At 43.4% G+C, this 27,062-nt stretch overlaps 15 pseudogenes; all 15 read left to right on the forward strand.

The window, feature by feature from the left end:
* The first annotated feature begins 1,224 nt into the window (after nucleotides 1-1,224).
* On the forward strand, nucleotides 1,225-1,489 carry LOC130289120 (U2 spliceosomal RNA; annotated as a pseudogene).
* Nucleotides 1,490-2,980: 1,491 nt separating this feature from the next.
* Nucleotides 2,981-3,244, forward strand: LOC130288963 (U2 spliceosomal RNA; annotated as a pseudogene).
* Nucleotides 3,245-4,720: 1,476 nt separating this feature from the next.
* On the forward strand, nucleotides 4,721-4,985 carry LOC130289122 (U2 spliceosomal RNA; annotated as a pseudogene).
* A 1,477-nt stretch (nucleotides 4,986-6,462) lies between these two features.
* On the forward strand, nucleotides 6,463-6,726 carry LOC130288964 (U2 spliceosomal RNA; annotated as a pseudogene).
* Nucleotides 6,727-8,197: 1,471 nt separating this feature from the next.
* On the forward strand, nucleotides 8,198-8,461 carry LOC130288966 (U2 spliceosomal RNA; annotated as a pseudogene).
* A 1,448-nt stretch (nucleotides 8,462-9,909) lies between these two features.
* LOC130289402 (U2 spliceosomal RNA) lies at nucleotides 9,910-10,173 on the forward strand (annotated as a pseudogene).
* A 1,467-nt stretch (nucleotides 10,174-11,640) lies between these two features.
* LOC130289605 (U2 spliceosomal RNA) lies at nucleotides 11,641-11,905 on the forward strand (annotated as a pseudogene).
* Nucleotides 11,906-13,384: 1,479 nt separating this feature from the next.
* On the forward strand, nucleotides 13,385-13,648 carry LOC130288967 (U2 spliceosomal RNA; annotated as a pseudogene).
* Nucleotides 13,649-15,115: 1,467 nt separating this feature from the next.
* Nucleotides 15,116-15,379, forward strand: LOC130289087 (U2 spliceosomal RNA; annotated as a pseudogene).
* Nucleotides 15,380-16,865: 1,486 nt separating this feature from the next.
* LOC130288968 (U2 spliceosomal RNA) lies at nucleotides 16,866-17,129 on the forward strand (annotated as a pseudogene).
* Nucleotides 17,130-18,599: 1,470 nt separating this feature from the next.
* Nucleotides 18,600-18,863, forward strand: LOC130289673 (U2 spliceosomal RNA; annotated as a pseudogene).
* A 1,474-nt stretch (nucleotides 18,864-20,337) lies between these two features.
* LOC130289606 (U2 spliceosomal RNA) lies at nucleotides 20,338-20,602 on the forward strand (annotated as a pseudogene).
* A 1,475-nt stretch (nucleotides 20,603-22,077) lies between these two features.
* On the forward strand, nucleotides 22,078-22,341 carry LOC130288970 (U2 spliceosomal RNA; annotated as a pseudogene).
* A 1,476-nt stretch (nucleotides 22,342-23,817) lies between these two features.
* On the forward strand, nucleotides 23,818-24,081 carry LOC130288971 (U2 spliceosomal RNA; annotated as a pseudogene).
* A 1,473-nt stretch (nucleotides 24,082-25,554) lies between these two features.
* On the forward strand, nucleotides 25,555-25,818 carry LOC130289674 (U2 spliceosomal RNA; annotated as a pseudogene).
* The last annotated feature ends 1,244 nt before the right edge of the window (nucleotides 25,819-27,062 follow it).

Below are 27,062 nucleotides of genomic sequence, written 5' to 3' on the forward strand. Positions count from 1 at the left end.
TCCTGTTAAATGACGTGAGGGTCTCATGCCTATACACAAGGGTGTGTCATTGCTGTTGCTTGACCATGCATTGGTATCTGTGGTCAGTGAATGATAAAAACAAAATTTACCATCCATTGATGGATGGGAAATCCGCCATAAGGCATTTGTTTTTAGAAACTGCTGCTCACAACCAATGTTGCAATGGAGTGTCTCCATCTGCTGGTGGTATTGGAAAGGCATTAGTGCTATGACAGGGTCTGAAGAAGAAGAAGAAGAAGAAGAAGAAGACGGAAAAAAATATATATAAAAAGAAAAAGAGAGAGAGAGAGAGAGAGACTGACTTAGTGAGCGAGTGAGTGAGAGAGTGAGAGTGAGTGAGAGTGAATGAGTGAGTGAGTGATTGAGTGAGTGAGTGAGTGAGTGAGAACAAATGAGTTAAAGCAAGTGAGTGAGAGAGATCGAATGAATGAAAGTCTGAATGACAGAAAGAAAAAAGGATGAAGAAAGAAGCATGAAGAAAAAAAAATGTATATGGAGTTGCTGACATGAGTGCAATCTACAAAGCCGTTGAGGCTGATCCTCATGGGAGGATTATTGCACCAGGACCCTTAGCACTTTTAAAATGCCATTCAATGCCACGGGCTAGATGTAAACTGCAGATGACCATGTTGTGGTAGTTACCATGGATACCCAAGTGATGTGTGAGCTAACACATAGGCCCAACAGATTCCAAGAAGGCCAGAATCACCAGCGGCACCACCATCGATTGTCAGGTCACCCGGATTCAGCAAATACCAGAGTCCAAAATGATGCAGGTTTATACTGTTAATTTTCAGTTTATCGTTACAGTTGGTGTTATTCCATGTCGGAAGGGACGCAGCTACAGCCAGTGGGGTAACTAGAGACAGGCAGGCAGCTATGTGCAACAAAGGTAGGCGTGTTGTTTTCATATGCAGATCTGAAATATTGTCTTATATGCAAGAGGAGGAGTGATGGGGGTTCAGGCAAAAGCCAGGCTACGGATTGCATTGCTAAATGCTCCATCAGAGTGCAATGGTCGCCTGTCCTTTTTTTAAGTGATGATGTGGGTTTAGCCTGTGCTGTATGTATGTATGGGTGGCTGACTGCCACCCACCCAGAGAGTGTATGGGAGGCTGGTTGGCTGCCAGCCTTCCTTCCATTCCTATGAGTAATGTGAGTGCTCATGAAGGGGACATGGTTGGGTCCACCCCTTTCCCGGTTATCCCCTCTAGGCCTTTTGGCTTAGATCAAGTGTAAAAAAAGAAAGGATCTTGCGACAGATCGCATCCTGAGGCACGTTTTTTTTTTGTGTGAATACTTGCACTTGGGTGACTTGTGAGCACATACTGATACATACGTTCCCTATCTGGGGACCATAAATTAAATGGATTTTTGAGAAAGGGAGCTGATTTGGAAGCTTGCTTCTGTCGCCCTATGCATTGACCCGATGTGGCAGTATATTCGGGTAGTGAACAGTGCACCACCCCATTCCAGTGTTAAACAAGAAAGATTCTCATTTAATCCTCCGTGGGTGAGAATTTGAGTTTGAGAATTGGAGACCAAAATGATGAGTTGCACTGACTGGTTTATGAACGTCTATTCATTTAGCGTTTTAATGACCATGTTTGCACACTGATTGGTGTAAAAAAATAAAATAAAACTAAATAATAATAATCTAGCACACCTGTGCAGGTTTGACATGACATGACAGGTAGCTGTCTTGTGGGTGGTGCTGAATCCTGTTAAATGACGTGAGGGTCTCATGCCTATACACAAGGGTGTGTCATTGCTGTTGCTTGACCATGCATTGGTATCTGTGGTCAGTGAATGATAAAAACAAAATTTACCATCCATTGATGGATGGGAAATCCGCCATGAGGCATTTGTTTTTAGAAACTGCTGCTCACAACCAATGTTGCAATGGAGTGTCTCCATCTGCTGTTGGTATTGGAAAGGCATTAGTGCTATGACAGGGTCTGAAGAAGAAGAAGAAGAAGAAGAAGAAGACGGAAAAAAATATATATAAAAAGAAAAAGAGAGAGAGAGAGAGAGAGAGAGAGACTGACTTAGTGAGCGAGTGAGTGAGAGAGTGAGAGTGAGTGAGAGTGAGTGAGAGTGAATGAGTGAGTGAGTGATTGAGTGAGTGAGTGAGTGAGTGAGAACAAATGAGTTAAAGCAAGTGAGTGAGAGAGATCGAATGAATGAAAGTCTGAATGACAGAAAGAAAAAAGGATGAAGAAAGAAGCATGAAGAAAAAAAAATGTATATGGAGTTGCTGACATGAGTGCAATCTACAAAGCCGTTGAGGCTGATCCTCATGGGAGGATTATTGCACCAGGACCCTTAGCACTTTTAAAATGCCATTCAATGCCACGGGCTAGATGTAAACTGCAGATGACCATGTTGTGGTAGTTACCATGGATACCCAAGTGATGTGTGAGCTAACACATAGGCCCAACAGATTCCAAGAAGGCCAGAATCACCAGCGGCACCACCATCGATTGTCAGGTCACCCGGATTCAGCAAATACCAGAGTCCAAAATGATGCAGGTTTATACTGTTAATTTTCAGTTTATCGTTACAGTTGGTGTTATTCCATGTCGGAAGGGACGCAGCTACAGCCAGTGGGGTAACTAGAGACAGGCAGGCAGCTATGTGCAACAAAGGTAGGCGTGTTGTTTTCATATGCAGATCTGAAATATTGTCTTATATGCAAGAGGAGGAGTGATGGGGGTTCAGGCAAAAGCCAGGCTATGGATTGCATTGCTAAATGCTCCATCAGAGTGCAATGGTCGCCTGTCCTTTTTTTAAGTGATGATGTGGGTTTAGCCTGTGCTGTATGTATGTATGGGTGGCTGACTGCCACCCACCCAGAGAGTGTATGGGAGGCTGGTTGGCTGCCAGCCTTCCTTCCATTCCTATGAGTAATGTGAGTGCTCATGAAGGGGACATGGTTGGGTCCACCCCTTTCCCGGTTATCCCCTCTAGGCCTTTTGGCTTAGATCAAGTGTAAAAAAAGAAAGGATCTTGCGACAGATCGCATCCTGAGGCACGTTTTTTTTTGTGTGAATACTTGCACTTGGGTGACTTGTGAGCACATACTGATACATACGTTCCCTATCTGGGGACCATAAATTAAATGGATTTTTGAGAAAGGGAGCTGATTTGGAAGCTTGCTTCTGTCGCCCTATGCATTGACCCGATGTGGCAGTATATTCGGGTAGTGAACAGTGCACCACCCCATTCCAGTGTTAAACAAGAAAGATTCTCATTTAATCCTCCGTGGGTGAGAATTTGAGTTTGAGAATTGGAGACCAAAATGATGAGTTGCACTGACTGGTTTATGAACGTCTATTCATTTAGCGTTTTAATGACCATGTTTGCACACTGATTGGTGTAAAAAAATAAAATAAAACTAAATAATAATAATCTAGCACACCTGTGCAGGTTTGACATGACATGACAGGTAGCTGTCTTGTGGGTGGTGCTGAATCCTGTTAAATGACGTGAGGGTCTCATGCCTATACACAAGGGTGTGTCATTGCTGTTGCTTGACCATGCATTGGTATCTGTGGTCAGTGAATGATAAAAACAAAATTTACCATCCATTGATGGATGGGAAATCCGCCATGAGGCATTTGTTTTTAGAAACTGCTGCTCACAACCAATGTTGCAATGGAGTGTCTCCATCTGCTGGTGGTATTGGAAAGGCATTAGTGCTATGACAGGGTCTGAAGAAGAAGAAGAAGAAGAAGAAGACGAAGACGGAAAAAAATATATATAAAAAGAAAAAGAGAGAGAGAGAGAGAGACTGACTTAGTGAGCGAGTGAGTGAGAGAGTGAGAGTGAGTGAGAGTGAATGAGTGAGTGAGTGATTGAGTGAGTGAGTGAGTGAGTGAGAACAAATGAGTTAAAGCAAGTGAGTGAGAGAGATCGAATGAATGAAAGTCTGAATGACAGAAAGAAAAAAGGATGAAGAAAGAAGCATGAAGAAAAAAAAATGTATATGGAGTTGCTGACATGAGTGCAATCTACAAAGCCGTTGAGGCTGATCCTCATGGGAGGATTATTGCACCAGGACCCTTAGCACTTTTAAAATGCCATTCAATGCCACGGGCTAGATGTAAACTGCAGATGACCATGTTGTGGTAGTTACCATGGATACCCAAGTGATGTGTGAGCTAACACATAGGCCCAACAGATTCCAAGAAGGCCAGAATCACCAGCGGCACCACCATCGATTGTCAGGTCACCCGGATTCAGCAAATACCAGAGTCCAAAATGATGCAGGTTTATACTGTTAATTTTCAGTTTATCGTTACAGTTGGTGTTATTCCATGTCGGAAGGGACGCAGCTACAGCCAGTGGGGTAACTAGAGACAGGCAGGCAGCTATGTGCAACAAAGGTAGGCGTGTTGTTTTCATATGCAGATCTGAAATATTGTCTTATATGCAAGAGGAGGAGTGATGGGGGTTCAGGCAAAAGCCAGGCTATGGATTGCATTGCTAAATGCTCCATCAGAGTGCAATGGTCGCCTGTCCTTTTTTTAAGTGATGATGTGGGTTTAGCCTGTGCTGTATGTATGTATGGGTGGCTGACTGCCACCCACCCAGAGAGTGTATGGGAGGCTGGTTGGCTGCCAGCCTTCCTTCCATTCCTATGAGTAATGTGAGTGCTCATGAAGGGGACATGGTTGGGTCCACCCCTTTCCCGGTTATCCCCTCTAGGCCTTTTGGCTTAGATCAAGTGTAAAAAAAGAAAGGATCTTGCGACAGATCGCATCCTGAGGCACGTTTTTTTTTTGTGTGAATACTTGCACTTGGGTGACTTGTGAGCACATACTGATACATACGTTCCCTATCTGGGGACCATAAATTAAATGGATTTTTGAGAAAGGGAGCTGATTTGGAAGCTTGCTTCTGTCGCCCTATGCATTGACCCGATGTGGCAGTATATTCGGGTAGTGAACAGTGCACCACCCCATTCCAGTGTTAAACAAGAAAGATTCTCATTTAATCCTCCGTGGGTGAGAATTTGAGTTTGAGAATTGGAGACCAAAATGATGAGTTGCACTGACTGGTTTATGAACGTCTATTCATTTAGCGTTTTAATGACCATGTTTGCACACTGATTGGTGTAAAAAAATAAAATAAAACTAAATAATAATAATCTAGCACACCTGTGCAGGTTTGACATGACATGACAGGTAGCTGTCTTGTGGGTGGTGCTGAATCCTGTTAAATGACGTGAGGGTCTCATGCCTATACACAAGGGTGTGTCATTGCTGTTGCTTGACCATGCATTGGTATCTGTGGTCAGTGAATGATAAAAACAAAATTTACCATCCATTGATGGATGGGAAATCCGCCATGAGGCATTTGTTTTTAGAAACTGCTGCTCACAACCAATGTTGCAATGGAGTGTCTCCATCTGCTGGTGGTATTGGAAAGGCATTAGTGCTATGACAGGGTCTGAAGAAGAAGAAGAAGAAGAAGAAGAAGACGGAAAAAAATATATATAAAAAGAAAAAGAGAGAGAGAGAGAGAGACTGACTTAGTGAGCGAGTGAGTGAGAGAGTGAGAGTGAGTGAGAGTGAATGAGTGAGTGAGTGATTGAGTGAGTGAGTGAGTGAGTGAGAACAAATGAGTTAAAGCAAGTGAGTGAGAGAGATCGAATGAATGAAAGTCTGAATGACAGAAAGAAAAAAGGATGAAGAAAGAAGCATGAAGAAAAAAAAATGTATATGGAGTTGCTGACATGAGTGCAATCTACAAAGCCGTTGAGGCTGATCCTCATGGGAGGATTATTACACCAGGACCCTTAGCACTTTTAAAATGCCATTCAATGCCACGGGCTAGATGTAAACTGCAGATGACCATGTTGTGGTAGTTACCATGGATACCCAAGTGATGTGTGAGCTAACACATAGGCCCAACAGATTCCAAGAAGGCCAGAATCACCAGCGGCACCACCATCGATTGTCAGGTCACCCGGATTCAGCAAATACCAGAGTCCAAAATGATGCAGGTTTATACTGTTAATTTTCAGTTTATCGTTACAGTTGGTGTTATTCCATGTCGGAAGGGACGCAGCTACAGCCAGTGGGGTAACTAGAGACAGGCAGGCAGCTATGTGCAACAAAGGTAGGCGTGTTGTTTTCATATGCAGATCTGAAATATTGTCTTATATGCAAGAGGAGGAGTGATGGGGGTTCAGGCAAAAGCCAGGCTATGGATTGCATTGCTAAATGCTCCATCAGAGTGCAATGGTCGCCTGTCCTTTTTTTAAGTGATGATGTGGGTTTAGCCTGTGCTGTATGTATGTATGTATGGGTGGCTGACTGCCACCCACCCAGAGAGTGTATGGGAGGCTGGTTGGCTGCCAGCCTTCCTTCCATTCCTATGAGTAATGTGAGTGCTCATGAAGGGGACATGGTTGGGTCCACCCCTTTCCCGGTTATCCCCTCTAGGCCTTTTGGCTTAGATCAAGTGTAAAAAAAGAAAGGATCTTGCGACAGATCGCATCCTGAGGCACGTTTTTTTTTGTGTGAATACTTGCACTTGGGTGACTTGTGAGCACATACTGATACATACGTTCCCTATCTGGGGACCATAAATTAAATGGATTTTTGAGAAAGGGAGCTGATTTGGAAGCTTGCTTCTGTCGCCCTATGCATTGACCCGATGTGGCAGTATATTCGGGTAGTGAACAGTGCACCACCCCATTCCAGTGTTAAACAAGAAAGATTCTCATTTAATCCTCCGTGGGTGAGAATTTGAGTTTGAGAATTGGAGACCAAAATGATGAGTTGCACTGACTGGTTTATGAACGTCTATTCATTTAGCGTTTTAATGACCATGTTTGCACACTGATTGGTGTAAAAAAATAAAATAAAACTAAATAATAATAATCTAGCACACCTGTGCAGGTTTGACATGACATGACAGGTAGCTGTCTTGTGGGTGGTGCTGAATCCTGTTAAATGACGTGAGGGTCTCATGCCTATACACAAGGGTGTGTCATTGCTGTTGCTTGACCATGCATTGGTATCTGTGGTCAGTGAATGATAAAAACAAAATTTACCATCCATTGATGGATGGGAAATCCGCCATGAGGCATTTGTTTTTAGAAACTGCTGCTCACAACCAATGTTGCAATGGAGTGTCTCCATCTGCTGGTGGTATTGGAAAGGCATTAGTGCTATGACAGGGTCTGAAGAAGAAGAAGAAGAAGAAGACGGAAAAAAATATATATAAAAAGAAAAAGAGAGAGAGAGAGAGAGAGAGACTGACTTAGTGAGCGAGTGAGTGAGAGAGTGAGAGTGAGTGAGAGTGAATGAGTGAGTGAGTGATTGAGTGAGTGAGTGAGTGAGTGAGAACAAATGAGTTAAAGCAAGTGAGTGAGAGAGATCGAATGAATGAAAGTCTGAATGACAGAAAGAAAAAAGGATGAAGAAAGAAGCATGAAGAAAAAAAAATGTATATGGAGTTGCTGACATGAGTGCAATCTACAAAGCCGTTGAGGCTGATCCTCATGGGAGGATTATTGCACCAGGACCCTTAGCACTTTTAAAATGCCATTCAATGCCACGGGCTAGATGTAAACTGCAGATGACCATGTTGTGGTAGTTACCATGGATACCCAAGTGATGTGTGAGCTAACACATAGGCCCAACAGATTCCAAGAAGGCCAGAATCACCAGCGGCACCACCATCGATTGTCAGGTCACCCGGATTCAGCAAATACCAGAGTCCAAAATGATGCAGGTTTATACTGTTAATTTTCAGTTTATCGTTACAGTTGGTGTTATTCCATGTCGGAAGGGACGCAGCTACAGCCAGTGGGGTAACTAGAGACAGGCAGGCAGCTATGTGCAACAAAGGTAGGCGTGTTGTTTTCATATGCAGATCTGAAATATTGTCTTATATGCAAGAGGAGGAGTGATGGGGGTTCAGGCAAAAGCCAGGCTATGGATTGCATTGCTAAATGCTCCATCAGAGTGCAATGGTCGCCTGTCCTTTTTTTAAGTGATGATGTGGGTTTAGCCTGTGCTGTATGTATGTATGGGTGGCTGACTGCCACCCACCCAGAGAGTGTATGGGAGGCTGGTTGGCTGCCAGCCTTCCTTCCATTCCTATGAGTAATGTGAGTGCTCATGAAGGGGACATGGTTGGGTCCACCCCTTTCCCGGTTATCCCCTCTAGGCCTTTTGGCTTAGATCAAGTGTAAAAAAAGAAAGGATCTTGCGACAGATCGCATCCTGAGGCACGTTTTTTTTTGTGTGAATACTTGCACTTGGGTGACTTGTGAGCACATACTGATACATACGTTCCCTATCTGGGGACCATAAATTAAATGGATTTTTGAGAAAGGGAGCTGATTTGGAAGCTTGCTTCTGTCGCCCTATGCATTGACCCGATGTGGCAGTATATTCGGGTAGTGAACAGTGCACCACCCCATTCCAGTGTTAAACAAGAAAGATTCTCATTTAATCCTCCGTGGGTGAGAATTTGAGTTTGAGAATTGGAGACCAAAATGATGAGTTGCACTGACTGGTTTATGAACGTCTATTCATTTAGCGTTTTAATGACCATGTTTGCACACTGATTGGTGTAAAAAAATAAAATAAAACTAAATAATAATAATCTAGCACACCTGTGCAGGTTTGACATGACATGACAGGTAGCTGTCTTGTGGGTGGTGCTGAATCCTGTTAAATGACGTGAGGGTCTCATGCCTATACACAAGGGTGTGTCATTGCTGTTGCTTGACCATGCATTGGTATCTGTGGTCAGTGAATGATAAAAACAAAATTTACCATCCATTGATGGATGGGAAATCCGCCATGAGGCATTTGTTTTTAGAAACTGCTGCTCACAACCAATGTTGCAATGGAGTGTCTCCATCTGCTGGTGGTATTGGAAAGGCATTAGTGCTATGACAGGGTCTGAAGAAGAAGAAGAAGAAGAAGAAGACGGAAAAAAATATATATAAAAAGAAAAAGAGAGAGAGAGAGAGAGAGACTGACTTAGTGAGCGAGTGAGTGAGAGAGTGAGAGTGAGTGAGAGTGAATGAGTGAGTGAGTGATTGAGTGAGTGAGTGAGTGAGTGAGTGAGAGAGATCGAATGAATGAAAGTCTGAATGACAGAAAGAAAAAAGGATGAAGAAAGAAGCATGAAGAAAAAAAAATGTATATGGAGTTGCTGACATGAGTGCAATCTACAAAGCCGTTGAGGCTGATCCTCATGGGAGGATTATTGCACCAGGACCCTTAGCACTTTTAAAATGCCATTCAATGCCACGGGCTAGATGTAAACTGCAGATGACCATGTTGTGGTAGTTACCATGGATACCCAAGTGATGTGTGAGCTAACACATAGGCCCAACAGATTCCAAGAAGGCCAGAATCACCAGCGGCACCACCATCGATTGTCAGGTCACCCGGATTCAGCAAATACCAGAGTCCAAAATGATGCAGGTTTATACTGTTAATTTTCAGTTTATCGTTACAGTTGGTGTTATTCCATGTCGGAAGGGACGCAGCTACAGCCAGTGGGGTAACTAGAGACAGGCAGGCAGCTATGTGCAACAAAGGTAGGCGTGTTGTTTTCATATGCAGATCTGAAATATTGTCTTATATGCAAGAGGAGGAGTGATGGGGGTTCAGGCAAAAGCCAGGCTATGGATTGCATTGCTAAATGCTCCATCAGAGTGCAATGGTCGCCTGTCCTTTTTTTAAGTGATGATGTGGGTTTAGCCTGTGCTGTATGTATGTATGGGTGGCTGACTGCCACCCACCCAGAGAGTGTATGGGAGGCTGGTTGGCTGCCAGCCTTCCTTCCATTCCTATGAGTAATGTGAGTGCTCATGAAGGGGACATGGTTGGGTCCACCCCTTTCCCGGTTATCCCCTCTAGGCCTTTTGGCTTAGATCAAGTGTAAAAAAAGAAAGGATCTTGCGACAGATCGCATCCTGAGGCACGTTTTTTTTTGTGTGAATACTTGCACTTGGGTGACTTGTGAGCACATACTGATACATACGTTCCCTATCTGGGGACCATAAATTAAATGGATTTTTGAGAAAGGGAGCTGATTTGGAAGCTTGCTTCTGTCGCCCTATGCATTGACCCGATGTGGCAGTATATTCGGGTAGTGAACAGTGCACAACCCCATTCCAGTGTTAAACAAGAAAGATTCTCATTTAATCCTCCGTGGGTGAGAATTTGAGTTTGAGAATTGGAGACCAAAATGATGAGTTGCACTGACTGGTTTATGAACGTCTATTCATTTAGCGTTTTAATGACCATGTTTGCACACTGATTGGTGTAAAAAAATAAAATAAAGCTAAATAATAATAATCTAGCACACCTGTGCAGGTTTGACATGACATGACAGGTAGCTGTCTTGTGGGTGGTGCTGAATCCTGTTAAATGACGTGAGGGTCTCATGCCTATACACAAGGGTGTGTCATTGCTGTTGCTTGACCATGCATTGGTATCTGTGGTCAGTGAATGATAAAAACAAAATTTACCATCCATTGATGGATGGGAAATCCGCCATGAGGCATTTGTTTTTAGAAACTGCTGCTCACAACCAATGTTGCAATGGAGTGTCTCCATCTGCTGGTGGTATTGGAAAGGCATTAGTGCTATGACAGGGTCTGAAGAAGAAGAAGAAGAAGAAGAAGAAGACGGAAAAAAATATATATAAAAAGAAAAAGAGAGAGAGAGAGAGAGAGACTGACTTAGTGAGCGAGTGAGTGAGAGAGTGAGAGTGAGTGAGAGTGAATGAGTGAGTGAGTGATTGAGTGAGTGAGTGAGAACAAATGAGTTAAAGCAAGTGAGTGAGAGAGATCGAATGAATGAAAGTCTGAATGACAGAAAGAAAAAAGGATGAAGAAAGAAGCATGAAGAAAAAAAAATGTATATGGAGTTGCTGACATGAGTGCAATCTACAAAGCCGTTGAGGCTGATCCTCATGGGTGGATTATTGCACCAGGACCCTTAGCACTTTTAAAATGCCATTCAATGCCACGGGCTAGATGTAAACTGCAGATGACCATGTTGTGGTAGTTACCATGGATACCCAAGTGATGTGTGAGCTAACACATAGGCCCAACAGATTCCAAGAAGGCCAGAATCACCAGCGGCACCACCATCGATTGTCAGGTCACCCGGATTCAGCAAATACCAGAGTCCAAAATGATGCAGGTTTATACTGTTAATTTTCAGTTTATCGTTACAGTTGGTGTTATTCCATGTCGGAAGGGACGCAGCTACAGCCAGTGGGGTAACTAGAGACAGGCAGGCAGCTATGTGCAACAAAGGTAGGCGTGTTGTTTTCATATGCAGATCTGAAATATTGTCTTATATGCAAGAGGAGGAGTGATGGGGGTTCAGGCAAAAGCCAGGCTATGGATTGCATTGCTAAATGCTCCATCAGAGTGCAATGGTCGCCTGTCCTTTTTTTAAGTGATGATGTGGGTTTAGCCTGTGCTGTATGTATGTATGGGTGGCTGACTGCCACCCACCCAGAGAGTGTATGGGAGGCTGGTTGGCTGCCAGCCTTCCTTCCATTCCTATGAGTAATGTGAGTGCTCATGAAGGGGACATGGTTGGGTCCACCCCTTTCCCGGTTATCCCCTCTAGGCCTTTTGGCTTAGATCAAGTGTAAAAAAAGAAAGGATCTTGCGACAGATCGCATCCTGAGGCACGTTTTTTTTTTGTGTGAATACTTGCACTTGGGTGACTTGTGAGCACATACTGATACATACGTTCCCTATCTGGGGACCATAAATTAAATGGATTTTTGAGAAAGGGAGCTGATTTGGAAGCTTGCTTCTGTCGCCCTATGCATTGATCCGATGTGGCAGTATATTCGGGTAGTGAACAGTGCACCACCCCATTCCAGTGTTAAACAAGAAAGATTCTCATTTAATCCTCCGTGGGTGAGAATTTGAGTTTGAGAATTGGAGACCAAAATGATGAGTTGCACTGACTGGTTTATGAACGTCTATTCATTTAGCGTTTTAATGACCATGTTTGCACACTGATTGGTGTAAAAAAATAAAATAAAACTAAATAATAATAATCTAGCACACCTGTGCAGGTTTGACATGACATGACAGGTAGCTGTCTTGTGGGTGGTGCTGAATCCTGTTAAATGACGTGAGGGTCTCATGCCTATACACAAGGGTGTGTCATTGCTGTTGCTTGACCATGCATTGGTATCTGTGGTCAGTGAATGATAAAAACAAAATTTACCATCCATTGATGGATGGGAAATCCGCCATGAGGCATTTGTTTTTAGAAACTGCTGCTCACAACCAATGTTGCAATGGAGTGTCTCCATCTGCTGGTGGTATTGGAAAGGCATTAGTGCTATGACAGGGTCTGAAGAAGAAGAAGAAGAAGAAGAAGAAGACGGAAAAAAATATATATAAAAAGAAAAAGAGAGAGAGAGAGAGAGAGACTGACTTAGTGAGCGAGTGAGTGAGAGAGTGAGAGTGAGTGAGAGTGAATGAGTGAGTGAGTGATTGAGTGAGTGAGTGAGTGAGTGAGTGAGAACAAATGAGTTAAAGCAAGTGAGTGAGAGAGATCGAATGAATGAAAGTCTGAATGACAGAAAGAAAAAAGGATGAAGAAAGAAGCATGAAGAAAAAAAAATGTATATGGAGTTGCTGACATGAGTGCAATCTACAAAGCCGTTGAGGCTGATCCTCATGGGAGGATTATTGCACCAGGACCCTTAGCACTTTTAAAATGCCATTCAATGCCACGGGCTAGATGTAAACTGCAGATGACCATGTTGTGGTAGTTACCATGGATACCCAAGTGATGTGTGAGCTAACACATAGGCCCAACAGATTCCAAGAAGGCCAGAATCACCAGCGGCACCACCATCGATTGTCAGGTCACCCGGATTCAGCAAATACCAGAGTCCAAAATGATGCAGGTTTATACTGTTAATTTTCAGTTTATCGTTACAGTTGGTGTTATTCCATGTCGGAAGGGACGCAGCTACAGCCAGTGGGGTAACTAGAGACAGGCAGGCAGCTATGTGCAACAAAGGTAGGCGTGTTGTTTTCATATGCAGATCTGAAATATTGTCTTATATGCAAGAGGAGGAGTGATGGGGGTTCAGGCAAAAGGCAGGCTATGGATTGCATTGCTAAATGCTCCATCAGAGTGCAATGGTCGCCTGTCCTTTTTTTAAGTGATGATGTGGGTTTAGCCTGTGCTGTATGTATGTATGGGTGGCTGACTGCCACCCACCCAGAGAGTGTATGGGAGGCTGGTTGGCTGCCAGCCTTCCTTCCATTCCTATGAGTAATGTGAGTGCTCATGAAGGGGACATGGTTGGGTCCACCCCTTTCCCGGTTATCCCCTCTAGGCCTTTTGGCTTAGATCAAGTGTAAAAAAAGAAAGGATCTTGCGACAGATCGCATCCTGAGGCACGTTTTTTTTTGTGTGAATACTTGCACTTGGGTGACTTGTGAGCACATACTGATACATACGTTCCCTATCTGGGGACCATAAATTAAATGGATTTTTGAGAAAGGGAGCTGATTTGGAAGCTTGCTTCTGTCGCCCTATGCATTGACCCGATGTGGCAGTATATTCGGGTAGTGAACAGTGCACCACCCCATTCCAGTGTTAAACAAGAAAGATTCTCATTTAATCCTCCGTGGGTGAGAATTTGAGTTTGAGAATTGGAGACCAAAATGATGAGTTGCACTGACTGGTTTATGAACGTCTATTCATTTAGCGTTTTAATGACCATGTTTGCACACTGATTGGTGTAAAAAAATAAAATAAAACTAAATAATAATAATCTAGCACACCTGTGCAGGTTTGACATGACATGACAGGTAGCTGTCTTGTGGGTGGTGCTGAATCCTGTTAAATGACGTGAGGGTCTCATGCCTATACACAAGGGTGTGTCATTGCTGTTGCTTGACCATGCATTGGTATCTGTGGTCAGTGAATGATAAAAACAAAATTTACCATCCATTGATGGATGGGAAATCCGCCATGAGGCATTTGTTTTTAGAAACTGCTGCTCACAACCAATGTTGCAATGGAGTGTCTCCATCTGCTGGTGGTATTGGAAAGGCATTAGTGCTATGACAGGGTCTGAAGAAGAAGAAGAAGAAGAAGAAGAAGAAGAAGACGGAAAAAAATATATATAAAAAGAAAAAGAGAGAGAGAGAGAGAGACTGACTTAGTGAGCGAGTGAGTGAGAGAGTGAGAGTGAGTGAGAGTGAGTGAGTGAGTGAGTGAGTGAGTGAGTGAGAACAAATGAGTTAAAGCAAGTGAGTGAGAGAGATCGAATGAATGAAAGTCTGAATGACAGAAAGAAAAAAGGATGAAGAAAGAAGCATGAAGAAAAAAAAATGTATATGGAGTTGCTGACATGAGTGCAATCTACAAAGCCGTTGAGGCTGATCCTCATGGGAGGATTATTGCACCAGGACCCTTAGCACTTTTAAAATGCCATTCAATGCCACGGGCTAGATGTAAACTGCAGATGACCATGTTGTGGTAGTTACCATGGATACCCAAGTGATGTGTGAGCTAACACATAGGCCCAACAGATTCCAAGAAGGCCAGAATCACCAGCGGCACCACCATCGATTGTCAGGTCACCCGGATTCAGCAAATACCAGAGTCCAAAATGATGCAGGTTTATACTGTTAATTTTCAGTTTATCGTTACAGTTGGTGTTATTCCATGTCGGAAGGGACGCAGCTACAGCCAGTGGGGTAACTAGAGACAGGCAGGCAGCTATGTGCAACAAAGGTAGGCGTGTTGTTTTCATATGCAGATCTGAAATATTGTCTTATATGCAAGAGGAGGAGTGATGGGGGTTCAGGCAAAAGCCAGGCTATGGATTGCATTGCTAAATGCTCCATCAGAGTGCAATGGTCGCCTGTCCTTTTTTTAAGTGATGATGTGGGTTTAGCCTGTGCTGTATGTATGTATGGGTGGCTGACTGCCACCCACCCAGAGAGTGTATGGGAGGCTGGTTGGCTGCCAGCCTTCCTTCCATTCCTATGAGTAATGTGAGTGCTCATGAAGGGGACATGGTTGGGTCCACCCCTTTCCCGGTTATCCCCTCTAGGCCTTTTGGCTTAGATCAAGTGTAAAAAAAGAAAGGATCTTGCGACAGATCGCATCCTGAGGCACGTTTTTTTTTGTGTGAATACTTGCACTTGGGTGACTTGTGAGCACATACTGATACATACGTTCCCTATCTGGGGACCATAAATTAAATGGATTTTTGAGAAAGGGAGCTGATTTGGAAGCTTGCTTCTGTCGCCCTATGCATTGACCCGATGTGGCAGTATATTCGGGTAGTGGACAGTGCACCACCCCATTCCAGTGTTAAACAAGAAAGATTCTCATTTAATCCTCCGTGGGTGAGAATTTGAGTTTGAGAATTGGAGACCAAAATGATGAGTTGCACTGACTGGTTTATGAACGTCTATTCATTTAGCGTTTTAATGACCATGTTTGCACACTGATTGGTGTAAAAAAATAAAATAAAACTAAATAATAATAATCTAGCACACCTGTGCAGGTTTGACATGACATGACAGGTAGCTGTCTTGTGGGTGGTGCTGAATCCTGTTAAATGACGTGAGGGTCTCATGCCTATACACAAGGGTGTGTCATTGCTGTTGCTTGACCATGCATTGGTATCTGTGGTCAGTGAATGATAAAAACAAAATTTACCATCCATTGATGGATGGGAAATCCGCCATGAGGCATTTGTTTTTAGAAACTGCTGCTCACAACCAATGTTGCAATGGAGTGTCTCCATCTGCTGGTGGTATTGGAAAGGCATTAGTGCTATGACAGGGTCTGAAGAAGAAGAAGAAGAAGAAGAAGACGGAAAAAAATATATATAAAAAGAAAAAGAGAGAGAGAGAGAGAGAGACTGACTTAGTGAGCGAGTGAGTGAGAGAGTGAGAGTGAGTGAGAGTGAGTGAGAGTGAGTGAGTGAGTGAGTGATTGAGTGAGTGAGTGAGTGAGTGAGTGAGAACAAATGAGTTAAAGCAAGTGAGTGAGAGAGATCGAATGAATGAAAGTCTGAATGACAGAAAGAAAAAAGGATGAAGAAAGAAGCATGAAGAAAAAAAAATGTATATGGAGTTGCTGACATGAGTGCAATCTACAAAGCCGTTGAGGCTGATCCTCATGGGAGGATTATTGCACCAGGACCCTTAGCACTTTTAAAATGCCATTCAATGCCACGGGCTAGATGTAAACTGCAGATGACCATGTTGTGGTAGTTACCATGGATACCCAAGTGATGTGTGAGCTAACACATAGGCCCAACAGATTCCAAGAAGGCCAGAATCACCAGCGGCACCACCATCGATTGTCAGGTCACCCGGATTCAGCAAATACCAGAGTCCAAAATGATGCAGGTTTATACTGTTAATTTTCAGTTTATAGTTACAGTTGGTGTTATTCCATGTCGGAAGGGACGCAGCTACAGCCAGTGGGGTAACTAGAGACAGGCAGGCAGCTATGTGCAACAAAGGTAGGCGTGTTGTTTTCATATGCAGATCTGAAATATTGTCTTATATGCAAGAGGAGGAGTGATGGGGGTTCAGGCAAAAGCCAGGCTATGGATTGCATTGCTAAATGCTCCATCAGAGTGCAATGGTCGCCTGTCCTTTTTTTAAGTGATGATGTGGGTTTAGCCTGTGCTGTATGTATGTATGGGTGGCTGACTGCCACCCACCCAGAGAGTGTATGGGAGGCTGGTTGGCTGCCAGCCTTCCTTCCATTCCTATGAGTAATGTGAGTGCTCATGAAGGGGACATGGTTGGGTCCACCCCTTTCCCGGTTATCCCCTCTAGGCCTTTTGGCTTAGATCAAGTGTAAAAAAAGAAAGGATCTTGCGACAGATCGCATCCTGAGGCACGTTTTTTTTTGTGTGAATACTTGCACTTGGGTGACTTGTGAGCACATACTGATACATACGTTCCCTATCTGGGGACCATAAATTAAATGGATTTTTGAGAAAGGGAGCTGATTTGGAAGCTTGCTTCTGTCGCCCTATGCATTGACCCGATGTGGCAGTATATTCGGGTAGTGAACAGTGCACCACCCCATTCCAGTGTTAAACAAGAAAGATTCTCATTTAATCCTCCGTGGGTGAGAATTTGAGTTTGAGAATTGGAGACCAAAATGATGAGTTGCACTGACTGGTTTATGAACGTCTATTCATTTAGCGTTTTAATGACCATGTTTGCACACTGATTGGTGTAAAAAAATAAAATAAAACTAAATAATAATAATCTAGCACACCTGTGCAGGTTTGACATGACATGACAGGTAGCTGTCTTGTGGGTGGTGCTGAATCCTGTTAAATGACGTGAGGGTCTCATGCCTATACACAAGGGTGTGTCATTGCTGTTGCTTGACCATGCATTGGTATCTGTGGTCAGTGAATGATAAAAACAAAATTTACCATCCATTGATGGATGGGAAATCCGCCATGAGGCATTTGTTTTTAGAAACTGCTGCTCACAACCAATGTTGCAATGGAGTGTCTCCATCTGCTGGTGGTATTGGAAAGGCATTAGTGCTATGACAGGGTCTGAAGAAGAAGAAGAAGAAGAAGAAGACGGAAAAAAATATATATATAAAAAGAAAAAGAGAGAGAGAGAGAGAGAGACTGACTTAGTGAGCGAGTGAGTGAGAGAGTGAGAGTGAGTGAGAGTGAATGAGTGAGTGAGTGATTGAGTGAGTGAGTGAGTGAGAACAAATGAGTTAAAGCAAGTGAGTGAGAGAGATCGAATGAATGAAAGTCTGAATGACAGAAAGAAAAAAGGATGAAGAAAGAAGCATGAAGAAAAAAAAATGTATATGGAGTTGCTGACATGAGTGCAATCTACAAAGCCGTTGAGGCTGATCCTCATGGGAGGATTATTGCACCAGGACCCTTAGCACTTTTAAAATGCCATTCAATGCCACGGGCTAGATGTAAACTGCAGATGACCATGTTGTGGTAGTTACCATGGATACCCAAGTGATGTGTGAGCTAACACATAGGCCCAACAGATTCCAAGAAGGCCAGAATTACCAGCGGCACCACCATCGATTGTCAGGTCACCCGGATTCAGCAAATACCAGAGTCCAAAATGATGCAGGTTTATACTGTTAATTTTCAGTTTATCGTTACAGTTGGTGTTATTCCATGTCGGAAGGGACGCAGCTACAGCCAGTGGGGTAACTAGAGACAGGCAGGCAGCTATGTGCAACAAAGGTAGGCGTGTTGTTTTCATATGCAGATCTGAAATATTGTCTTATATGCAAGAGGAGGAGTGATGGGGGTTCAGGCAAAAGCCAGGCTATGGATTGCATTGCTAAATGCTCCATCAGAGTGCAATGGTCGCCTGTCCTTTTTTTAAGTGATGATGTGGGTTTAGCCTGTGCTGTATGTATGTATGGGTGGCTGACTGCCACCCACCCAGAGAGTGTATGGGAGGCTGGTTGGCTGCCAGCCTTCCTTCCATTCCTATGAGTAATGTGAGTGCTCATGAAGGGGACATGGTTGGGTCCACCCCTTTCCCGGTTATCCCCTCTAGGCCTTTTGGCTTAGATCAAGTGTAAAAAAAGAAAGGATCTTGCGACAGATCGCATCCTGAGGCACGTTTTTTTTTGTGTGAATACTTGCACTTGGGTGACTTGTGAGCACATACTGATACATACGTTCCCTATCTGGGGACCATAAATTAAATGGAGTTTTGAGAAAGGGAGCTGATTTGGAAGCTTGCTTCTGTCGCCCTATGCATTGACCCGATGTGGCAGTATATTCGGGTAGTGAACAGTGCACCACCCCATTCCAGTGTTAAACAAGAAAGATTCTCATTTAATCCTCCGTGGGTGAGAATTTGAGTTTGAGAATTGGAGACCAAAATGATGAGTTGCACTGACTGGTTTATGAACGTCTATTCATTTAGCGTTTTAATGACCATGTTTGCACACTGATTGGTGTAAAAAAATAAAATAAAACTAAATAATAATAATCTAGCACACCTGTGCAGGTTTGACATGACATGACAGGTAGCTGTCTTGTGGGTGGTGCTGAATCCTGTTAAATGACGTGAGGGTCTCATGCCTATACACAAGGGTGTGTCATTGCTGTTGCTTGACCATGCATTGGTATCTGTGGTCAGTGAATGATAAAAACAAAATTTACCATCCATTGATGGATGGGAAATCCGCCATGAGGCATTTGTTTTTAGAAACTGCTGCTCACAACCAATGTTGCAATGGAGTGTCTCCATCTGCTGGTGGTATTGGAAAGGCATTAGTGCTATGACAGGGTCTGAAGAAGAAGAAGAAGAAGAAGAAGAAGAAGACGGAAAAAAATATATATAAAAAGAAAAAGAGAGAGAGAGAGAGAGAGACTGACTTAGTGAGCGAGTGAGTGAGAGAGTGAGAGTGAGTGAGAGTGAATGAGTGAGTGAGTGATTGAGTGAGTGAGTGAGTGAGAACAAATGAGTTAAAGCAAGTGAGTGAGAGAGATCGAATGAATGAAAGTCTGAATGACAGAAAGAAAAAAGGATGAAGAAAGAAGCATGAAGAAAAAAAAATGTATATGGAGTTGCTGACATGAGTGCAATCTACAAAGCCGTTGAGGCTGATCCTCATGGGTGGATTATTGCACCAGGACCCTTAGCACTTTTAAAATGCCATTCAATGCCACGGGCTAGATGTAAACTGCAGATGACCATGTTGTGGTAGTTACCATGGATACCCAAGTGATGTGTGAGCTAACACATAGGCCCAACAGATTCCAAGAAGGCCAGAATCACCAGCGGCACCACCATCGATTGTCAGGTCACCCGGATTCAGCAAATACCAGAGTCCAAAATGATGCAGGTTTATACTGTTAATTTTCAGTTTATCGTTACAGTTGGTGTTATTCCATGTCGGAAGGGACGCAGCTACAGCCAGTGGGGTAACTAGAGACAGGCAGGCAGCTATGTGCAACAAAGGTAGGCGTGTTGTTTTCATATGCAGATCTGAAATATTGTCTTATATGCAAGAGGAGGATTGATGGGGGTTCAGGCAAAAGCCAGGCTATGGATTGCATTGCTAAATGCTCCATCAGAGTGCAATGGTCGCCTGTCCTTTTTTTAAGTGATGATGTGGGTTTAGCCTGTGCTGTATGTATGTATGGGTGGCTGACTGCCACCCATCCAGAGAGTGTATGGGAGGCTGGTTGGCTGCCAGCCTTCCTTCCATTCCTATGAGTAATGTGAGTGCTCATGAAGGGGACATGGTTGGGTCCACCCCTTTCCCGGTTATCCCCTCTAGGCCTTTTGGCTTAGATCAAGTGTAAAAAAAGAAAGGATCTTGCGACAGATCGCATCCTGAGGCACGTTTTTTTTTTGTGTGAATACTTGCACTTGGGTGACTTGTGAGCACATACTGATACATACGTTCCCTATCTGGGGACCATAAATTAAATGGATTTTTGAGAAAGGGAGCTGATTTGGAAGCTTGCTTCTGTCGCCCTATGCATTGATCCGATGTGGCAGTATATTCGGGTAGTGAACAGTGCACCACCCCATTCCAGTGTTAAACAAGAAAGATTCTCATTTAATCCTCCGTGGGTGAGAATTTGAGTTTGAGAATTGGAGACCAAAATGATGAGTTGCACTGACTGGTTTATGAACGTCTATTCATTTAGCGTTTTAATGACCATGTTTGCACACTGATTGGTGTAAAAAAATTAAATAAAACTAAATAATAATAATCTAGCACACCTGTGCAGGTTTGACATGACATGACAGGTAGCTGTCTTGTGGGTGGTGCTGAATCCTGTTAAATGACGTGAGGGTCTCATGCCTATACACAAGGGTGTGTCATTGCTGTTGCTTGACCATGCATTGGTATCTGTGGTCAGTGAATGATAAAAACAAAATTTACCATCCATTGATGGATGGGAAATCCGCCATGAGGCATTTGTTTTTAGAAACTGCTGCTCACAACCAATGTTGCAATGGAGTGTCTCCATCTGCTGGTGGTATTGGAAAGGCATTAGTGCTATGACAGGGTCTGAAGAAGAAGAAGAAGAAGAAGAAGAAGACGGAAAAAAATATATATAAAAAGAAAAAGAGAGAGAGAGAGAGAGAGACTGACTTAGTGAGCGAGTGAGTGAGAGAGTGAGAGTGAGTGAGAGTGAATGAGTGAGTGAGTGATTGAGTGAGTGAGTGAGTGAGTGAGAACAAATGAGTTAAAGCAAGTGAGTGAGAGAGATCGAATGAATGAAAGTCTGAATGACAGAAAGAAAAAAGGATGAAGAAAGAAGCATGAAGAAAAAAAAATGTATATGGAGTTGCTGACATGAGTGCAATCTACAAAGCCGTTGAGGCTGATCCTCATGGGAGGATTATTGCACCAGGACCCTTAGCACTTTTAAAATGCCATTCAATGCCACGGGCTAGATGTAAACTGCAGATGACCATGTTGTGGTAGTTACCATGGATACCCAAGTGATGTGTGAGCTAACACATAGGCCCAACAGATTCCAAGAAGGCCAGAATCACCAGCGGCACCACCATCGATTGTCAGGTCACCCGGATTCAGCAAATACCAGAGTCCAAAATGATGCAGGTTTATACTGTTAATTTTCAGTTTATCGTTACAGTTGGTGTTATTCCATGTCGGAAGGGACGCAGCTACAGCCAGTGGGGTAACTAGAGACAGGCAGGCAGCTATGTGCAACAAAGGTAGGCGTGTTGTTTTCATATGCAGATCTGAAATATTGTCTTATATGCAAGAGGAGGAGTGATGGGGGTTCAGGCAAAAGCCAGGCTATGGATTGCATTGCTAAATGCTCCATCAGAGTGCAATGGTCGCCTGTCCTTTTTTTAAGTGATGATGTGGGTTTAGCCTGTGCTGTATGTATGTATGGGTGGCTGACTGCCACCCACCCAGAGAGTGTATGGGAGGCTGGTTGGCTGCCAGCCTTCCTTCCATTCCTATGAGTAATGTGAGTGCTCATGAAGGGGACATGGTTGGGTCCACCCCTTTCCCGGTTATCCCCTCTAGGCCTTTTGGCTTAGATCAAGTGTAAAAAAAGAAAGGATCTTGCGACAGATCGCATCCTGAGGCACGTTTTTTTTTGTGTGAATACTTGCACTTGGGTGACTTGTGAGCACATACTGATACATACGTTCCCTATCTGGGGACCATAAATTAAATGGATTTTTGAGAAAGGGAGCTGATTTGGAAGCTTGCTTCTGTCGCCCTATGCATTGACCCGATGTGGCAGTATATTCGGGTAGTGAACAGTGCACCACCCCATTCCAGTGTTAAACAAGAAAGATTCTCATTTAATCCTCCGTGGGTGAGAATTTGAGTTTGAGAATTGGAGACCAAAATGATGAGTTGCACTGACTGGTTTATGAACGTCTATTCATTTAGCGTTTTAATGACCATGTTTGCACACTGATTGGTGTAAAAAAATAAAATAAAACTAAATAATAATAATCTAGCACACCTGTGCAGGTTTGACATGACATGACAGATAGCTGTCTTGTGGGTGGTGCTGAATCCTGTTAAATGACGTGAGGGTCTCATGCCTATACACAAGGGTGTGTCATTGCTGTTGCTTGACCATGCATTGGTATCTGTGGTCAGTGAATGATAAAAACAAAATTTACCATCCATTGATGGATGGGAAATCCGCCATGAGGCATTTGTTTTTAGAAACTGCTGCTCACAACCAATGTTGCAATGGAGTGTCTCCATCTGCTGGTGGTATTGGAAAGGCATTAGTGCTATGACAGGGTCTGAAGAAGAAGAAGAAGAAGAAGAAGAAGAAGACGGAAAAAAATATATATAAAAAGAAAAAGAGAGAGAGAGAGAGAGACTGACTTAGTGAGCGAGTGAGTGAGAGAGTGAGAGTGAGTGAGAGTGAGTGAGTGAGTGAGTGATTGAGTGAGTGAGTGAGTGAGTGAGAACAAATGAGTTAAAGCAAGTGAGTGAGAGAGATCGAATGAATGAAAGTCTGAATGACAGAAAGAAAAAAGGATGAAGAAAGAAGCATGAAGAAAAAAAAATGTATATGGAGTTGCTGACATGAGTGCAATCTACAAAGCCGTTGAGGCTGATCCTCATGGGAGGATTATTGCACCAGGACCCTTAGCACTTTTAAAATGCCATTCAATGCCACGGGCTAGATGTAAACTGCAGATGACCATGTTGTGGTAGTTACCATGGATACCCAAGTGATGTGTGAGCTAACACATAGGCCCAACAGATTCCAAGAAGGCCAGAATCACCAGCGGCACCACCATCGATTGTCAGGTCACCCGGATTCAGCAAATACCAGAGTCCAAAATGATGCAGGTTTATACTGTTAATTTTCAGTTTATCGTTACAGTTGGTGTTATTCCATGTCGGAAGGGACGCAGCTACAGCCAGTGGGGTAACTAGAGACAGGCAGGCAGCTATGTGCAACAAAGGTAGGCGTGTTGTTTTCATATGCAGATCTGAAATATTGTCTTATATGCAAGAGGAGGAGTGATGGGGGTTCAGGCAAAAGCCAGGCTATGGATTGCATTGCTAAATGCTCCATCAGAGTGCAATGGTCGCCTGTCCTTTTTTTAAGTGATGATGTGGGTTTAGCCTGTGCTGTATGTATGTATGGGTGGCTGACTGCCACCCACCCAGAGAGTGTATGGGAGGCTGGTTGGCTGCCAGCCTTCCTTCCATTCCTATGAGTAATGTGAGTGCTCATGAAGGGGACATGGTTGGGTCCACCCCTTTCCCGGTTATCCCCTCTAGGCCTTTTGGCTTAGATCAAGTGTAAAAAAAGAAAGGATCTTGCGACAGATCGCATCCTGAGGCACGTTTTTTTTTGTGTGAATACTTGCACTTGGGTGACTTGTGAGCACATACTGATACATACGTTCCCTATCTGGGGACCATAAATTAAATGGATTTTTGAGAAAGGGAGCTGATTTGGAAGCTTGCTTCTGTCGCCCTATGCATTGACCCGATGTGGCAGTATATTCGGGTAGTGAACAGTGCACCACCCCATTCCAGTGTTAAACAAGAAAGATTCTCATTTAATCCTCCGTGGGTGAGAATTTGAGTTTGAGAATTGGAGACCAAAATGATGAGTTGCACTGACTGGTTTATGAACGTCTATTCATTTAGCGTTTTAATGACCATGTTTGCACACTGATTGGTGTAAAAAAATAAAATAAAACTAAATAATAATAATCTAGCACACCTGTGCAGGTTTGACATGACATGACAGGTAGCTGTCTTGTGGGTGGTGCTGAATCCTGTTAAATGACGTGAGGGTCTCATGCCTATACACAAGGGTGTGTCATTGCTGTTGCTTGACCATGCATTGGTATCTGTGGTCAGTGAATGATAAAAACAAAATTTACCATCCATTGATGGATGGGAAATCCGCCATGAGGCATTTGTTTTTAGAAACTGCTGCTCACAACCAATGTTGCAATGGAGTGTCTCCATCTGCTGGTGGTATTGGAAAGGCATTAGTGCTATGACAGGGTCTGAAGAAGAAGAAGAAGAAGAAGAAGAAGACGGAAAAAAATATATATATAAAAAGAAAAAGAGAGAGAGAGAGAGAGAGACTGACTTAGTGAGCGAGTGAGTGAGAGAGTGAGAGTGAGTGAGAGTGAATGAGTGAGTGAGTGATTGAGTGAGTGAGTGAGTGAGAACAAATGAGTTAAAGCAAGTGAGTGAGAGAGATCGAATGAATGAAAGTCTGAATGACAGAAAGAAAAAAGGATGAAGAAAGAAGCATGAAGAAAAAAAAATGTATATGGAGTTGCTGACATGAGTGCAATCTACAAAGCCGTTGAGGCTGATCCTCATGGGAGGATTATTGCACCAGGACCCTTAGCACTTTTAAAATGCCATTCAATGCCACGGGCTAGATGTAAACTGCAGATGACCATGTTGTGGTAGTTACCATGGATACCCAAGTGATGTGTGAGCTAACACATAGGCCCAACAGATTCCAAGAAGGCCAGAATCACCAGCGGCACCACCATCGATTGTCAGGTCACCCGGATTCAGCAAATACCAGAGTCCAAAATGATGCAGGTTTATACTGTTAATTTTCAGTTTATCGTTACAGTTGGTGTTATTCCATGTCGGAAGGGACGCAGCTACAGCCAGTGGGGTAACTAGAGACAGGCAGGCAGCTATGTGCAACAAAGGTAGGCGTGTTGTTTTCATATGCAGATCTGAAATATTGTCTTATATGCAAGAGGAGGAGTGATGGGGGTTCAGGCAAAAGCCAGGCTATGGATTGCATTGCTAAATGCTCCATCAGAGTGCAATGGTCGCCTGTCCTTTTTTTAAGTGATGATGTGGGTTTAGCCTGTGCTGTATGTATGTATGGGTGGCTGACTGCCACCCACCCAGAGAGTGTATGGGAGGCTGGTTGGCTGCCAGCCTTCCTTCCATTCCTATGAGTAATGTGAGTGCTCATGAAGGGGACATGGTTGGGTCCACCCCTTTCCCGGTTATCCCCTCTAGGCCTTTTGGCTTAGATCAAGTGTAAAAAAAGAAAGGATCTTGCGACAGATCGCATCCTGAGGCACGTTTTTTTTTGTGTGAATACTTGCACTTGGGTGACTTGTGAGCACATACTGATACATACGTTCCCTATCTGGGGACCATAAATTAAATGGAGTTTTGAGAAAGGGAGCTGATTTGGAAGCTTGCTTCTGTCGCCCTATGCATTGACCCGATGTGGCAGTATATTCGGGTAGTGAACAGTGCACCACCCCATTCCAGTGTTAAACAAGAAAGATTCTCATTTAATCCTCCGTGGGTGAGAATTTGAGTTTGAGAATTGGAGTCCAAAATGATGAGTTGCACTGACTGGTTTATGAACGTCTATTCATTTAGCGTTTTAATGACCATGTTTGCACACTGATTGGTGTAAAAAAATAAAATAAAACTAAATAATAATAATCTAGCACACCTGTGCAGGTTTGACATGACATGACAGGTAGCTGTCTTGTGGGTGGTGCTGAATCCTGTTAAATGACGTGAGGGTCTCATGCCTATACACAAGGGTGTGTCATTGCTGTTGCTTGACCATGCATTGGTATCTGTGGTCAGTGAATGATAAAAACAAAATTTACCATCCATTGATGGATGGGAAATCCGCCATGAGGCATTTGTTTTTAGAAACTGCTGCTCACAACCAATGTTGCAATGGAGTGTCTCCATCTGCTGGTGGTATTGGAAAGGCATTAGTGCTATGACAGGGTCTGAAGAAGAAGAAGAAGAAGAAGAAGAAGACGGAAAAAAATATATATAAAAAGAAAAAGAGAGAGAGAGAGAGAGAGACTGACTTAGTGAGCGAGTGAGGGAGAGAGTGAGAGTGAGTGAGAGTGAATGAGTGAGTGAGTGATTGAGTGAGTGAGTGAGTGAGTGAGAACAAATGAGTTAAAGCAAGTGAGTGAGAGAGATCGAATGAATGAAAGTCTGAATGACAGAAAGAAAAAAGGATGAAGAAAGAAGCATGAAGAAAAAAAAATGTATATGGAGTTGCTGACATGAGTGCAATCTACAAAGCCGTTGAGGCTGATCCTCATGGGAGGATTATTGCACCAGGACCCTTAGCACTTTTAAAATGCCATTCAATGCCACGGGCTAGATGTAAACTGCAGATGACCATGTTGTGGTAGTTACCATGGATACCCAAGTGATGTGTGAGCTAACACATAGGCCCAACAGATTCCAAGAAGGCCAGAATCACCAGCGGCACCACCATCGATTGTCAGGTCACCCGGATTCAGCAAATACCAGAGTCCAAAATGATGCAGGTTTATACTGTTAATTTTCAGTTTATCGTTACAGTTGGTGTTATTCCATGTCGGAAGGGACGCAGCTACAGCCAGTGGGGTAACTAGAGACAGGCAGGCAGCTATGTGCAACAAAGGTAGGCGTGTTGTTTTCATATGCAGATCTGAAATATTGTCTTATATGCAAGAGGAGGAGTGATGGGGGTTCAGGCAAAAG

The sequence above is a fragment of the Hyla sarda genome, chromosome 8 (genome assembly GCF_029499605.1).
Source record: "Hyla sarda isolate aHylSar1 chromosome 8, aHylSar1.hap1, whole genome shotgun sequence".
Classification (NCBI taxonomy): domain Eukaryota; kingdom Metazoa; phylum Chordata; class Amphibia; order Anura; family Hylidae; genus Hyla; species Hyla sarda.